Consider the following 15,866-nt stretch of genomic DNA (forward strand, 5'->3'; position numbering starts at 1 on the left):
ACCTAGAGATGGAGGACAATCTGACACAGCCACACCTAGAGATGGAGGACAATCTGACACAGCCACACCTAGAGATGGAGGACAATCTGACACAGAAATTCTAGCGGGCCCTGCTCGCCGCCTACATTGTGGTGTGAGAGACATGGTGTCCCTTGACATGGAAACCAATGTCTCCCAGAACCTAGTAAGCCATTCCCTCTGCCTGGCAGATCTTTGGGCAGCAAGACTGGATAAAGCAAGGGGCTCCCTGGAACCCATACACCTGAAGGTTCTCCATGAACCCTATCATCCGAGTCTAGCTTGACTTGGCCTGGGGTTTCCCTTTCAGTGCTGTGGAGAACAGAGGCCTTGCCAGCCCCACCACTTGAAGACCCAGTTCTCTGGGCTCCTCCCCAACTCCCACTCATTGTGCCTCTCCACTGTCCCCTCCTCTGCTCTCTCAGCAACCCCCATCTTTGTGTCCACAAATTCAGCTCCCCAGGTTATAACAGCCAGGAGTGACTTCCTTTTGAAGTAACCTCCATATCTCTCTCGATTCTTTATTTTAAACTATAGGAGTGCATTATTTCAATTCTGATGGATGACAGGGTTACTAAGACCACAGGACATCAGAGGTGACTTGAGCCACCTTTCACTACCAAATCTTTTTACCGCTCTTAAAGAATACATATAACCAGAGAAGATACTAAGGAGTAATGAAAATGGAGGCACCCATGGCAAAGCCACTGTGGAGACCAAAGACTTCAGCTTCTCCCTGATCCCTGACCACTCATATGCAGGAAATAACAGCTACAGCAAAACATTAGAGCTTGGCTCCAGAGTCAATTGCCCGCTGGCAAGTACTTCAAAGCAACCTTCTTTTTTAAGTGAACACCATCAAATTTTCCTGTCAAAGTCTTCCGGAGAAAATAACTGGTAATACTTACCAACCCCACAACATTCTATTAATTTATAAGACATTATCTCTGGAGGTAGAGAGAGTCTTTTAAGATCTTTAATAGTGAAAAATTATAAAACATGCAATCACAGGAAGTGTACAAAAATACTCAATCCTTCCAGGAAGGATCCTGAAAACAGGTAAGAGTTTATAGGACACAAGAGATATATGAACTAGTAAGTTAACAGAGGAGAAACACGAGCACCGTGCTGCCTGCCCAAGGAGCCCAACTCAGCAGAGGCACTCGGTGGACATGGTGCAAGAAGGCTGGCTGTGAGCAGGTTTCCTGTAACAACTCTATTCTCATTCTTACCATTTAGAGAGCGTTTCCATGGGGAGCAACACTACTTTTATAGAAAGAAGTGTTATTTTAAACCTGTGCCTTTTTAAAAAACTCTTCCCCAATAAATACAGCAAAGGCAAGAATAAGTATAGTAGGAAAGGAACCAATCTGAGTTGAAGAACTAATTTATTCAAGAAGAAATGAAATGAAGACACCAGAGCCTGGATGACGTTACTTCTGAGAGAACTGCCATAACAAACTCATGGGGAAGCATATATATGTATGTATGTGCATATAATACAGTTAGTGAAGAGGGGGAGAGGCCATGAATTGGAAAGAGAGCCGGGAGGGTCCATGAGAAGATCAGGAGGAAGCAAAAGAGGGGTCAGGATGAAAATCCACTGTTGAAAGCAAGCTACTCTGTTTGTTTGTTTTAGAAACAGGGTTTCTCTGTGTAGCCCTGGATGTCCTGGAACTCACTCTGTAGACCTGGCTGGTCTTAAACTCAAGAAGTCAGCTTCTGCCTCCAGTGTGCTGGGATTAAATGTGTGCACCACCACTGCCCACCACAAGACATCTTACTGACAAGTCAACACTCAGAAATACTATAAAAGTATTCCTGTAACTGGAAAAACTAAATATACATTGTCATTATAGATAAATGACAACGATTTCTATTTTTAGGGATTCTTAAAAAGGCATAGAACCCTGAGTAGCAATGACAAGGAAGGTGATTGTACAGGACACACCACCACTGGAGGCTAAGGCACTTACACAACATGGCTTAAGATATACAACAACCATAAGCTGAGCTTTAGGTTTTCAACGGGTCTCAAGGGAGATCATTACGCAGGTCAATATCCTAATCACAGCAAAAGCAAATTAGAAATCATAGAAACAGTTAAAAAGATTAAAATAAAGATGTCACATTTGGTAACTGAGAAATGGGTGTTAAGCATTCCATCAATCAAAAGCGAGGTGCTGGCCAGGCATGGTGGCGCATGTCTGTCACAACAGTTGGAAGGCCAAAGTGGGCTTACACATGCTAGGCAAGCACTTTATACCCTGGTTGTACCATGGCTTTACTGCCGGAGAACAGAGACCAGCCTGCTCTGATTCTATCTTCTAGCTCCAAAAGTGCGCATGGATGTGTGTATACGTGAACATATGTCCACAAGTGGTACAACTGTATCCAAAGAAACACTTCTCTTTTTTTTTAAGATTTATTTATTTATTATATGTAAGTACACTGTAGTTATCTTCAGACACACTAGAAGAGGACATCTGATCTCATTACAGATGGTTGTGAGCCACCATGTGGTTGCTGGGATTTGAACTCAGGACCTCTGAAAGAGCGGTCGGTGCTCTTAACCACTGAGCCATCTCTCCAGCCCCAAAGAAACACTTCTATGAAGAGGAAGAAGAGCATTTATTTGCAATTGTGGATTAACATGGTCAACAGATTGAAACTTCCTGATTTTTATAAAGGAACAAATGACTGGCAAGAATTTTCTTCCTTCATTTTGGAGATTATACTTACATCATTTCACCCTTCTCTTTTTCCCCTCTAAACCCTCCCATAATAGTCCTTTCACATACATGTGTTCGCTTTCATGTGTATGGCCTCTTTTTCATTAGTTACTATTACAGCATATCTGTGTATGTATGTACATCTGTAGTCTAACCTGCTCACCTGTATAGTGTTTCTTGTAAGTATGTTGTCAGGGATGAACATTGGTATTGGATAATCAAGTGCTGCACTTTTCCCTGGGAAATACTATTTTCCGCACTCTCAACATTCCCTGGCTGAAGACCACGATTCCTGAGCCAGGAGAATAGCACAGCAGTTAAGAAAGAAGACCCAAGTTAGGCTCTAGGAGCCACCTCAGATGGCTCACAATCTCCTGTAACTCTAGTCCCTCTTCTGGTCTCAGAGGACAGCGGCACCCTGGTGTACATACACACATGTATAATTTAAAAAAAAAAAACATTTTGAAAAAAAATAAGCAAAGTAAAAAGACTTTTTTTTTTTCAGGATAAAAGAAACAAAATTAGAAAGCCAAAGACATCAGACATATATGTTAAATATATTTGAATTATAAATGTGGCATATCTGTGATGTATTTCTCATAAAAACCAACAACACTAAATACTGAACACTTAAACCTGAAAGCTATGAAAAGCCCAGCAGTAGGTCTGGGGTCTTGGCTTAACACATGTGAGGCCCTGGGTTCCATCTGAAACACCACAGAGAGAGCAAGAGCAAGAGACTGAGGCTAACTGACTTGATGGCCATCACCACAGGTCATGATTTACCTGTGTCGGGCTCCAGAGAAGCAGGCAGCTCAGCCAGTAAGATATGCAGAAGCAACCAGAAGGAAGCGAGAACTGACAGATGTCAGGGGTCAAGCAGGATTATAATTTCAGAGGAGCCCAGAAAAAGCATTTTGGGATCTCAAGTAACCTAAAAACAACTTGACCTGTAACCACTGAGCTACCAGACCTTCCTTCTCTGGCACAGGCTATCCCAGGGAGGTGAGCTTCAGTTCTTAGCAGTCTTAAGGAGCTTAAAGGGCTGTCAGAGACGGCCAGGCTCTCCTGCAGGAAGGGAAGGAAAATGCAGACAAAATGGTAGTGTCCAATACATAGTGTTCTGGGAAAGACATACAAAATGGTCCTTGGATATACTAGACAGGAGAACAAGGAATCTGTAAAAATGTCCACAGAATGTGAGAAGGACAAAAAGCCAACTTCAAGGGTCTCCCTGGGCCAAAATGGGAAAACTTGAAGCATCAAAAAACAAAACAAAACAAAAAACAGTAATTTCAAAAAATCAAAATACATCAAATACATTAAAATCCAAATTTTCAAAATAAAATATTTGCATTAGTTGCTAAGATACTGATTTATTGCTTTGAAAATTTATAAATAAATGGACAAACACAAAATGTATTCCAAGGTAGCCAAGTACCTCATGGGTAATGACCTTCCTCCCAGTTAAGGTCACAGCAATAAACACAGAAGAAATGATGGAAACCTGTAACGCTTACTGAAATCACATATCTGGTAACAGTCATCTGTCACAGAGCCACGGGGGAAGGGCCTTGTCTTAATCGCTGTCCCATCCTTCCGTCACCCACGGAGACGAAAGAAGCGATCTGGGGCCGAGTTATCGTCCATCAAGTCTCCAGACACACAGATATTAGCTGTCTAAATGTCAATGACATCTACTTGGAGGAGGCCAAGGACACTTCTAAAGCTCCTAAAACACAACACAGTTGCCAACAACATAGTCTCAAAGGTACTGTGGTCCATACCCCCATCAGTCGCAGAGTGTGGTTCAGGTAAAGAAAGGTACTTCATGACCCCTAATACAATCTACCAGATCTAGTATACCAGAAGTTCTACACAGTAGATAAACCAGAATACTCAAGAGGGAAGATGATTAACAGAATAGGAGTTTAGATATATTTAAAAAAAAAAAAAGTAAAATGAATGACCAGTGTCTGGATAATGATTCAAACAAAACAATCATAAAAAGTTATTTCTAAGACAACTGTATGATTTGAACTTGGAATGTGTACTGGCCACATAAAAGAATTACCATCAGCATTCAGGACAATAAAGCTACCCTGATTATTTTAAACCCCTAATTGAGATGCCCAGTCCATGAGTATTCTGAACATGGCACAAAAAAGACAAGGAGGAGCAAGGAGTGACTGGCACACTAGAGCAGGCGAAGGAGTGAGGGCAGAGCGCAGGCTCCTAGCAGAAGGGGCAAGGGGCAGAGCGTGCAGGGGGTGGGAGGAGGGCTCCTCACGTCTGTCTCTACTTCTCATTCATTTCAATTTTCCAAAACAAAAAAGGGGTTTATTTTAGCAATCACAGAGCTATACAAAGGAAAAATGGTTTGAATTAACAAGTGGCTTCAGAACAGAACAGGAGGCCGAGGACAATGGAATAATAGTTCCAGTGGGAGAGAGAATAACCAACAGTGAGAACTCCATACGAAGGAAAAACCACTTTTTACAACAATGTCAGAATACAGGTTATGCAGAGAATTTACCACTGTCAAACTTCATTAAAAAAAAAAATAGGAAACATGATCTTCAAGCAGAAGGGGGAAGGAAGAAACCGCAAAATGATCTGAAATACAGAAGTAATGAAAGCTAAGAAGGAATCGTGAAATCAACAAAAGAAAATAGACGGTACCGTGTAGTCATCCAGGGTGCTCCAAGCCTCGGACGCTGTGACACAGTTATCTACAAAGTTCATAGTCCAACTGTGTAGCCAGGTTTCTCACACACACACACACACACACACACACACACACACACNCACACACACACACACACACACACACACACACGCACGCGCACACACACACACACGCACGCATGCTCGCACGCACACACGCACACAAGAAAGCCTCATAATGTGCTAAGAAAAGCTTACAATTTTTAGATGGGCCAAGTTCATCATTACCTTGAGCCACTGCCACAGGTTGGACACTGCTGAGAGAAACATCTGCTATTTGAAAGTTGAAACCATACAGATGAATCAGATAAGATACAGTGAAACTTGAAAGACAACATAAAAATGAGCTTCAAACATTTATTATAATCAAAATCATCTTTAAGAGTAAGTAAGCTTAAAATGAGTAAGAGACGTAGAATAGCCCAAATGTCATGAGTGAGAACATCAAAGTGCTGCCAGGAGAAGGGACGTCAGCACAGACAGGAAACACAAAGCCTAAGAAAGGAGATACAAAAATTGTGACTAGCGACCCCACACCCTGTGCGGGAGACCAAACAGAGTGGTCTGTAGAGAACCGTGTTCAAGAGAAGGATGGAGGGAGGGAAGAACTTCAGAAATATAGCCAGGGCTCCTGGTAGTACAGGCCTGAAATCAGATATCAGAAGACTGAAAAAGGAAACCTCAAGTTCATGAATGGCCTGGACTACAGTGAGTAAAATACCAGCTTAGGCTACTTAGAAAGACCTTGGAGCAAAGATGTAGGTTTGTAGTGGAGGACTCGTTTAGAATATGAACCTGACTGGACAAAGGAGGAGGTGCCTCCTATGGACACCTGTGCTGTCCTCTGTACTCTCCATAAACCATGGGTCAATAAAGAAAGGGAACAACATCACCCCCACTTGGCATCTCTCACATACCGATTAGAAACTGTGAACTTGGACATGGAAGTGAGCAGTCTTGGTTTGGAGCTCAAGAGACTAGCTGAGGCCAACCATCATTTTGGGTAAGAGATTCATTTTTAAACATTATGCATGTCATGAGTACATGGACAGAAGGATAGCACGTGGTAGGCAGGCCAGCAGCATGGACGGGTGCCAAGGAGAGTTAGGTCCTGTTGGCATAGATAAACTGATACCATGGTATCCTGAACTCTGAAGGAGTTTAGGCCCATAACACAGGGTTGGGATTCCTTCCTGTAAGTCTCAGGGGAAACGGAAGACATCATGTGGTCAATCTGCCTTCAGCTTGAAGGCACAGGGAAGAAAGGGAATTCCAGGGCAGAAACGTTGAGCTACTGAGAAAGCTGGGAAGGGGGGATCTGTTTAATGACACTGTACCCATTAAAAGGGTGGGAAATGTGTTGCCACCAGTTACCCTCCAATGTTCTAAAGTCTGGCAACCTGAGCCTGTGAACTTCCTCAGTTTCTGCTATTTCCCTGAAATCTGTAGACCTGCGAGTCTGTACAAGGAGTTAGGGATTCGGAGACAGTTAGCCAGCTTGCCACTTCTTCCTCTACAGCAACTGGGGAAAAAGAAAAAAAGAAAAAGAAAAAGGAGGTGCTGCAGGCTAGTATCGCCTGGGCAACAATCTGGTCTGGACTGGAACAGGGAAAATAGAAAGATAGACTGAGATCAGAAGAACCAAGCAGAGACCAGAGAGATGAGGGTGCATCAGAGGCCTGGTGATGTGAATCTTGGACATCACTGGGACCTACCCTAGAAAACAGCTCCCATCCTTAACAAATGAGTTCTAAGAATAGGCCTGATGCCAGAACAACCACAACACTACACTTGGGGACTTAAAAAGACACCTAAATCCTGCTCCTGAAGATGAGAGTCACTCCAATGGGGAAGCCACTGCATGCTGGTGAGGTTTCAAGGGCTGAAGTCAAGGCTATGACAGAGGCATATGGCATACTAGAGCTCTAGAACAATGAAGAAGCCGATTCCAAATCCTGACAAAGATGCTAAGTCTCATTGCACCAGGAGAAGACAATACTCGTGAACTAGAAATCGAGCATACTACCCACTAGCAAGTACAAACAACTAGCCTGTGCTACAGAATCAACCAGCTAGCCTGCGCTCCACAGAACCAAACGGCTAGCCTGTGCTCCACAGAACCAAATGGCTAGCCTATGCTCCACAGAATCAAATGGCTATCCTGTGCTCCACAAAAACCAAACAGCTAGCCTGTGCTCCACAGAACCAAACGGCTAGCCTGTGCTCCACAAAAACCAAACAGCTAGCCTGTGCTCCACAGAACCAAACAGCTAGCCTGTGCTCCACAGAACCAAATGGCTAGCCTGTGCTCCACAGAACCAACCTGCTAGCCTGTGCTCCACAAAACCAAACGGCTAGCCTGTGCTCCACAAAACCAAACAGCTAGCCTGTGCTCCACAGAACCAAACTTAACTACCAGGAAAAACAAATAAGCAAAACAATACACACACACACACACACACACACACACACACACATACACACACACCTGTAAAGCGGAAGAAAGTTAAAACAACTCTCAAACTTGAAATGATGACTGTCATTACAGAAGCCAACTGCCAATGAGAACGAGTACCCCAGACCTAACAGTCTTGGTGGAGACTGGTAGAGATAGGAGAGATGCCAGATGACTTCTCACCAAATCCAAAGTGAGACAAATAGCCAAAGTAAACAATACATTGAAATCAGTTCAGAAACTACAAGGAACCCACAGAAGAACAGATGCTGAAAGTTCTCAGTGGAAAAAGACAGTGAACTGCATCAAGAGAAAAAGTAGTGAATAAGGAATGAATTTTAAAAGGGTTAGAAAGTCACACGGGAGACAGGCAAAATAGATCCAACCCATGTATTATCAGAATGTCTAATGCACAAAATAAAGCAACATGACAGAACTGGTCATTAAAAAAGGTAATTCCAGAAATTCTTCCTGAAACTCTGTTATCATCTACCAATTGATTTTCAACAAAAATTTCAAAGTAATTGAATAGAAAGGGACAGTCCTTTTTCAACAAATTGTCACAAAGTATTGGAGATCCAGTAAGGGCCAGGGGCCAGGAGAAATCCTTCATCTTTACCTATGCCACATACCGAAATCAACTCAAGATATGACCCTTCTGAAAAGATGAAGTTAAAAGTCTTTTCCCCTCTCTGTCCAGGAACGCACACCTGCATGGACTTGATCCTTGAGCAGCACATGAAGAGAAATGGACAAAGATTCTGAAGGGTAGGAAGGAGACAGCAGATTAGCTATGGAACCTTGGAACCACAGAATAGCACCATGAGAAGGCTGTCTTTTCTGAGTTTTATTTTATGCCTCATATGCTCAGACTTGGTGTGAAATTCACAAATATCAACTGGTACAGATTTCAAAAAGTCCTCATGAAAGGACTAGGAAACACGAGAGCCTGAAGATGACTTACAGGCAACAATTGCTACACTACAGTCAAACTCAAAGATAAAAAACAAAACCAAACAGATGGGTAGTCCTATTCCTATCCAAACAAGCCTAGTCTGAGGCAGGGGCCTGGACCTTTCTCTTCACTGCCTATAAGAGGCAACCTAAAGCATTCGCTGGAGCTCAGTGAGAGTCAGATGAATGGAAGCAGGGCTTTCGTCCTTGTCCTGAGGTAAAAAGACCCAGAAGTGATGTGATGACAGTGTTATGAAGCATCCCTTCCTCGTGGTCTAAAATGAGTGCTAGTAGAATAGCACTACCAGCCAGAGATAATTAGGTTCATGGCAGTCACAGGAGAGCAGTGGGGACCTGCGGGAGAACTGGGACTCACTCCAAGCCAGCGATAATGAGGAGGTCTCTTCCACCGAGGCCTATGGCAGCGTAGTCAGAATCTATTTTCCCACCCCACCTAAAACTAACAAGATAGTTGTCCATTCTCCTTCTTGAGTATATCACAGCAGACAAGCCAAAGCAGAAGACTTAAACAAGACTCAGAGACTCACGATCTAATTCTAAAGTAGCTAGGTTTTGATAAAAAACAAAACAAAACAAAACAAAAAACCCCAAAGCCCCAATTATTTATCACACCAAGAACCAGGAAATCAAACTGAACAAGAAAAAACAATCAATGAAAACAGATATTAAACCTATCTGACAAAGACTTTAAAACAGCATTCCAGAAATTCTTAACAGTTGACAAAAACAAACAAACAAAAACAACAACAACAAAAAAAAGAAAAAACCTTAAAACAACAACAACAACAAAGTAGAAAATCTTGGCAAAGAAACAGAAGATCTGATGAAGTACGCGATTGAAAACATAGTAACTAAAATGAAAAACTTAACAGACAGGTGGGTTCAACTGCAGAACAGAGGATATAGGGAAAAAAATCCCAGAACTAGAAGATAGGAAAACAGAAATTACCCAATCTGATCAACAGAGAGAATATACACTGAAAAAAAATCAAAGGAGTTCAAGAGGACAGCAAGAGACTACGCACTCATACTGCCAGAGTCTCGGATAACACCGGGACAAGCAGAAGTAAGGAAGTACTAAAAGACATAAAAGATGAAATATTCCCAAAACTTGCAAAGACATTAACCTACAGACTCAAGAAACTGAGCAAACCCCACACAGGATAAATCTGAAGAAGTCCACATCAAAATACATTGTACTCAAACTTCTGAACTATAAAGACAAAGCAAGCCTTGAAAGCAGCGAAACGTCTTACCTACGGGAAGAGAACATTTCGAGTGACAGTGGATTTCTCATCAGAAACCATGGACTCAGAAGAGGCACACGCTTTTTTCAAGTGCTGAAAAAAAAAGAACTGTCAACCCAGAATTCTAGACCCAATAAAATATCCTTCAGGACTGAGGGACATCAAGACACTCTTGGATGAAGGAAACTGAGACTCTGTCACCTGCAGACCTACGTCAAAAGAAAACTACAGAAAGCTTTCCACACACAGACAATTTATGAAAGGATATAGACTACCAGAAAGGAAGAAAGAATAAGGGAAAAATGAGTAAATATAACACATTTTCCTTCTTCTCTTCAGATTTCTAAGTTATGTTTGATAACTGAAACAAAAATTCAAACATAGTCTGTTAAGATTCTAAACTTATACAGAGGAAAAAATTAAGAATACTACATTATAAAAAAGAAAGAGGCATATAGAGAGAAATTTTATATTGTACTCAAACTGACAAAATGAGGAAACCAGGGTAAGTTATATAATAAAATACCTAAAGCAATTATCATATACAATTGACACTAGAAAGCACTATAGATAAATCAAATTGAACTTTTAAATACATTCAAATAACCTCCAAGAAAGGCAGGGAAAAATAAACCAGAGAAATAAGAAACAGAGAGAACAAACAAAAAACAGAAATTAGGGTAACAAACCTAAGCTCTAATCTTACCAACAACTACATTAAATGTAAGTGCTATAATGTCAAATAAAAAACTTTACAGTGGATTAAACCATGACCTAAACATATGCTGTCTATAAGAAATTCACTTCAAATGTAACTGTACAAATAACCTGAAAATGAAAGGTAAAAAAGATCAATCATGCAAATTTTGTGAAAAAAATAGTAAATATGTCAACCAAGACAAGATAGACTTCAAATCAAAGAAAAAACCAGATTCAGACAAAGCCATAGCCTGATGATTAAAAGGACAAACCATAGATGTGTTTGCATCTAACAGCAACTCACTCACAAATGCGGAAGGAACAACTTACAGTATGAAAGAAAAGGTAGATTAGATCCAAAGTTATATTTAGAGCATTGAGTATCCTTTTCTCAACAGCTGACAGATCCAGACACAAAATAACACCAACACAGAAAGGCCAACCAACAGGATGGAACTGGCCCTTACACAACATCCCTCCCAGCAACAGTGGAACACATGTTCTTTTCCAACACCCAAAAAACATCTATCATGACTCATATTCTGGGCAATGGGAGCAAAATACAAAAAAACTAAAAGACAAGTAATGATACAGAATGTAGTTATTGACCACAAAGTAATAAAAGTAGGAGTTGACAACAGAAAGACAAAAAAGTCTACAAACACTTGGACACCATCCCTATATCATCTCCCTGTATCATCGCAATGACCCATTGAGCCAAAGAATAAATCTCAAAGAAATTTTTAAGTAAAACTAAACAAAAATTAAAATATATCCCATGAAAACCTATGGAAGAAACAGAGGCAGTGCAAAGAGAGAAACTTGTAGCACTAAATGTTTGTATTAGACTAGCAGGTGGCTAGGGGTTTTAGAGCTTATTGTTCTTACAGAGGACCCAAGTTCTGTTCTCAGCACCCACATGGTAGCTACAATCATCTGTGACTTCAGTTTCAGGGGATCTAATGTTCTGCTCTGACCTCTAAAGGTACCAGGCATGTACATAGTGTGCATACATACACACAGGGAAAAGCATTCATTAACATAAACAAAGGTTTTAAAGAAAAGCAGAAAAATAGAACCAATTATACATATATATATATACATACATATACATATATATATATTCCTACCACAAGAAAATTAGAAAAGATACTAATGCACATGCCAGCAAGATTCTGCTGAAGGGACCCTGATATAGCAGCCTCTTGTGAGGCTATGCCAGTGCCTGGCAAACACAGAAGTGGATGCTCACAGTCAGCTATTGGATGGAACACAGGGCCCCCAATGGAGGAGCTAGAGAAAGTACCCAAGGAGCTGTAGGGGGATGCAACCCTGTAGGTGCAACAACAATATGAACTAACCAGTACCCCCTGAGCTTGTGTCTCTAGCTGCATATGTAGCAGAAGATGGCCTAATTGGCCATCATTGGGAAGAGAGGCCCCTTGGTCTTGTAAACTTTATATGACCCAGCACAGGGGAAGGCCAGGGCCAAGTAGTAGGAGTGGGTGGGTAGGGGAACAGGGGCGGGGAGGGGGGTATAGGGAACTTTCGGGATAGCATTTGAAATGTAAATAAAGAAAAAAAAGATTTAAAAAAAAACAAAAAGAAGAACAAAGCAATGGAAAGTAAAAATCAAATTAAATTTAAATTATATACAATTATTTAAATTTTAATTATTTGATTTAAATAAATTTAATTATTTAAATTAAATTTAAAATTACTTAAGTTAAAATAGGGCCAAAAAGGTGTTTTAATGGGTCAAGGTACTTGCTGCTTAAGTCTAATGATCTTAATTAATTCTTAGAATCCACATAAAGGTAAAAAGAACTATAGAATTGTTCTCTTAACTCTGTATGCATGTGTGTACACAGACACAAATTTTAAAATAAAAATCATGAAAACAAAAATCGTCAATAAAACAATCCAAACTTTTCAAAAGATCAATAAAATTAACAAATGTGGCAAGACTGAGAAAAAGGACAGATGAAAATACATACCAATCGAAGGAATGATTGGGAGCCTGAAGATAAAATAAGGGTAACAGGGACTAACTATGGCCAATGATATACATGTAGACCTGGCAACTTCAAAGAAATGTAAAAGCCTTCAACAGTGGAAAGTCATTCAAAGCGAAACTGATAACATTAACTCCATAGCTACCCACTTCACGGCCCTCAGACAAGGAATGCTTGTTTGGCACTTTCTATCAAATACTGAAAGGACAATTAGTACCCAGCTCAGCATAATTTACTCTGGAAAGAGGTCCATTGGATCCAAAGCATCTTATGGCTCCATTCTTGCTTTGATGCCCAAACCAGACATGAGCACATTATGAAAACTATAACCAGAACTGAGTGTGCTAACACAGCTCTGCATATAATTCTAGCACTAGAAGGCTGAGGCAGGAGAATTGTGAGCCTGAGGGTCTATAGCATTGAATATCACAACCAGGACATGGAAATGATGAAATAAACATGAAAGAATTAAATTCTTCATTTGGAATTCCTTTGTAGAGAATTTGGAAGGAATCTACGAATACAAGTTTGAGGTGAGATACGTCAAAATTATGTAAATTAAGAAGTTAGAAAAGGAACGAAAAAAATAAATGTAATAATATAAATAATAATATGGATATAAAACAAAAGAGAAAAATAATAAAGATAAAATGAGAAATAATTTTTACAATAAAATATGGTATAAATGTCAAATGAACTAAGCTACCGATTTTCATTTTATAAAGATTACAAAGTGCATAAAGCACCAACTAATCTAATCAAAAAAAGGAGAAATCACAGAAACGATAGTTCTAAAAATAACAACAACAACAACAAAAAAAAAAAAACCACAAAACACACACAAAAAAAAAATCACTTGAAGCCAGGTGCTGGCACATCACAGTACTCTGAAGGCAGAGGCAGGTGTTGGAGACAGCCTGGTCTATAGAGTGAGTTCCAGGACAGCCAGGGCTACACAGAGAAACCTTGGAGAGGGGGTTGAGGGTTCAATTTAAGCCAATACTGTGTAAGTTTATGTAAGTTCCAAAAAACCTAAATTAAATCTATTGCTTGGTGGGTGCACAAGCATGTGCACACATATGAATACAATAATATGAATAATATGAATATGTGCACACGTGTCAAGGTATGCATGTGGAGACTATTGGTCAACATGAAGTATCTATCTTCCTTAATCAATGTCCACCTTGCTGGGGAGAGACAGGATCTCTTACTGGAGCTGGAATTCACTGGTTTGCGAACCTGCCTGGCCAGCAAGACCCAAGGATCATCTCCCCAGTTCTGAGACTACAGGCTCAGTGCTCTACCTGCCTTCTCACATGGCTGCTTGGAATCTAAACAGAGGTCTCATACTTGTGGGACAAACTCTATCAAATTATCCATCTCTCTAGTCTCTAAATGGGTAATTTTTAACAGGAAAATGTAATTAACCAAGCTCATCTTGAGACATGGACCAATACACAAAGAGCTACCATTACATAAATCCATAAGATAATTTTACAAAGTTTTACCAAATACTTAAAGATTGTGCCACAGCACCAAACCATTCCAGTTCTTTTTATGAACTGATAAGTACATTCCACAGACTGGTTCCTCACTTGAGCAAAATGCTGCAGTTCACAATCTCTTCTTTTATTACACCTAACACTCCAGAAAAATATGTTACTATAATGTTGCTAGCTTTCCTGCAGATGTTCACATAGAAGAGTATACCCAGTCAGAACATAATATGTTTTTAACAGAATAATGTAGCGAAGAACTCACAGGCAGGTGTCCAAATTCCACTGGCAGATTATTAGAATCCTGTATCAGTGTTTTTGAGAGGTGACTTAAATTTCAAAGACGGAAGTATCCAAAGCGATCCCTCATGAGCAGCTATTTCAGCCAGTAACCAGCAACCAGCAACACTTACGTCAAACACTCTATGTCCTAACTTGACAGGTTTGTGACTTCTCTGTGTTGAATTGCTTTTTCATCGTATTTTATTAAACTGTGGGGTTAAGGTAGCATGTAATATGACTTTTTTACTGTTTTAAATAAGAAAGGCAATGGATTTCTTGCCTAACATATGCAAAGCCCTCGATTTGATACCCAATACCAGGAAGATAAAATATAATTTGTAAAAAATACTGACCGTAATTAGAACATGCCCTTCTCAGGAGTAGAATACTGAGGTTGAGTATCATGTGACTACATGGCATTAACTTCCTAATCTCACAATGCTTAAACAGAATACAATAAAGCCACAATACACACCTCACTTTAAAGTACCAAGCCAAAATTGTACTTCAAGATTTGCTTAATATACACTAACAACACATTTCAAAATAAGTATAACTGCCTTATTCATGTGACTTTCAAATTTGGTGAGAGAGGAGGTTATTCCTCTAGAACCTTAAGGTGGCCCCATAGTGGCCTCTCTTGCCTAGAGGACCCCAAAAGGCACCTCCAGACAAGTTTTTGTCACTCCTGGGTACTATAATACTCATGTTGGCCTTGGCGGTAAAAGCTCTAAAAAAAAGTAGTCCCTGATATTTGTGGGTCATTGTCCCTGTGGGAGAGGCTACTGGGGAAACAAGATTAGCCATCCGGGGAGGTGCCGGGCCACTGTGGCTCTGTGCTGATACACCTCGTCTCTGCCCCCAACACACTGGAATCATCTGCACTCCTTCATCCAAGATGCTGCTGGTGCTTCTGACTGCACACCAGCTAGCCCAATGGCTCCCAACCTTCCTAATGCTGTAAACTTCTAATACAGTTCTACACGTCGTGGTGACCCCCTCCCAAACCATAAAATTATTTTGTTGCTTCATAACTATGATTTTACTATTGTTAGAAATTGTAATGTGCCAGCACTCAGGAGGCAGAGGCAGGAGGATTTCTGAGTTCGAGGCCAGCCTGGTCTAGAAAGTGAGTTCCAGGGCAGCCAGGGCTACACAGAGAAACCCTGTCTCGAAAAACCAAGAAAGAAAGAAAGAAAGAAAGAAAGAAAGAAAGA

At 40.5% G+C, this 15,866-nt stretch overlaps 1 protein-coding gene across 16 annotated transcripts in view; it reads right to left on the reverse strand.

Moving 5' to 3' along the window:
• The window catches only part of Cacna1b (calcium voltage-gated channel subunit alpha1 B), a 174,868-nt gene that overhangs the window by 58,675 nt on the left and 100,327 nt on the right, over positions 1-15,866 (reverse strand). The window lies entirely within an intron of this gene.

The sequence above is a fragment of the Mus pahari genome, chromosome 3 (assembly GCF_900095145.1).
Source record: "Mus pahari chromosome 3, PAHARI_EIJ_v1.1, whole genome shotgun sequence".
Lineage (NCBI taxonomy): Eukaryota > Metazoa > Chordata > Mammalia > Rodentia > Muridae > Mus > Mus pahari.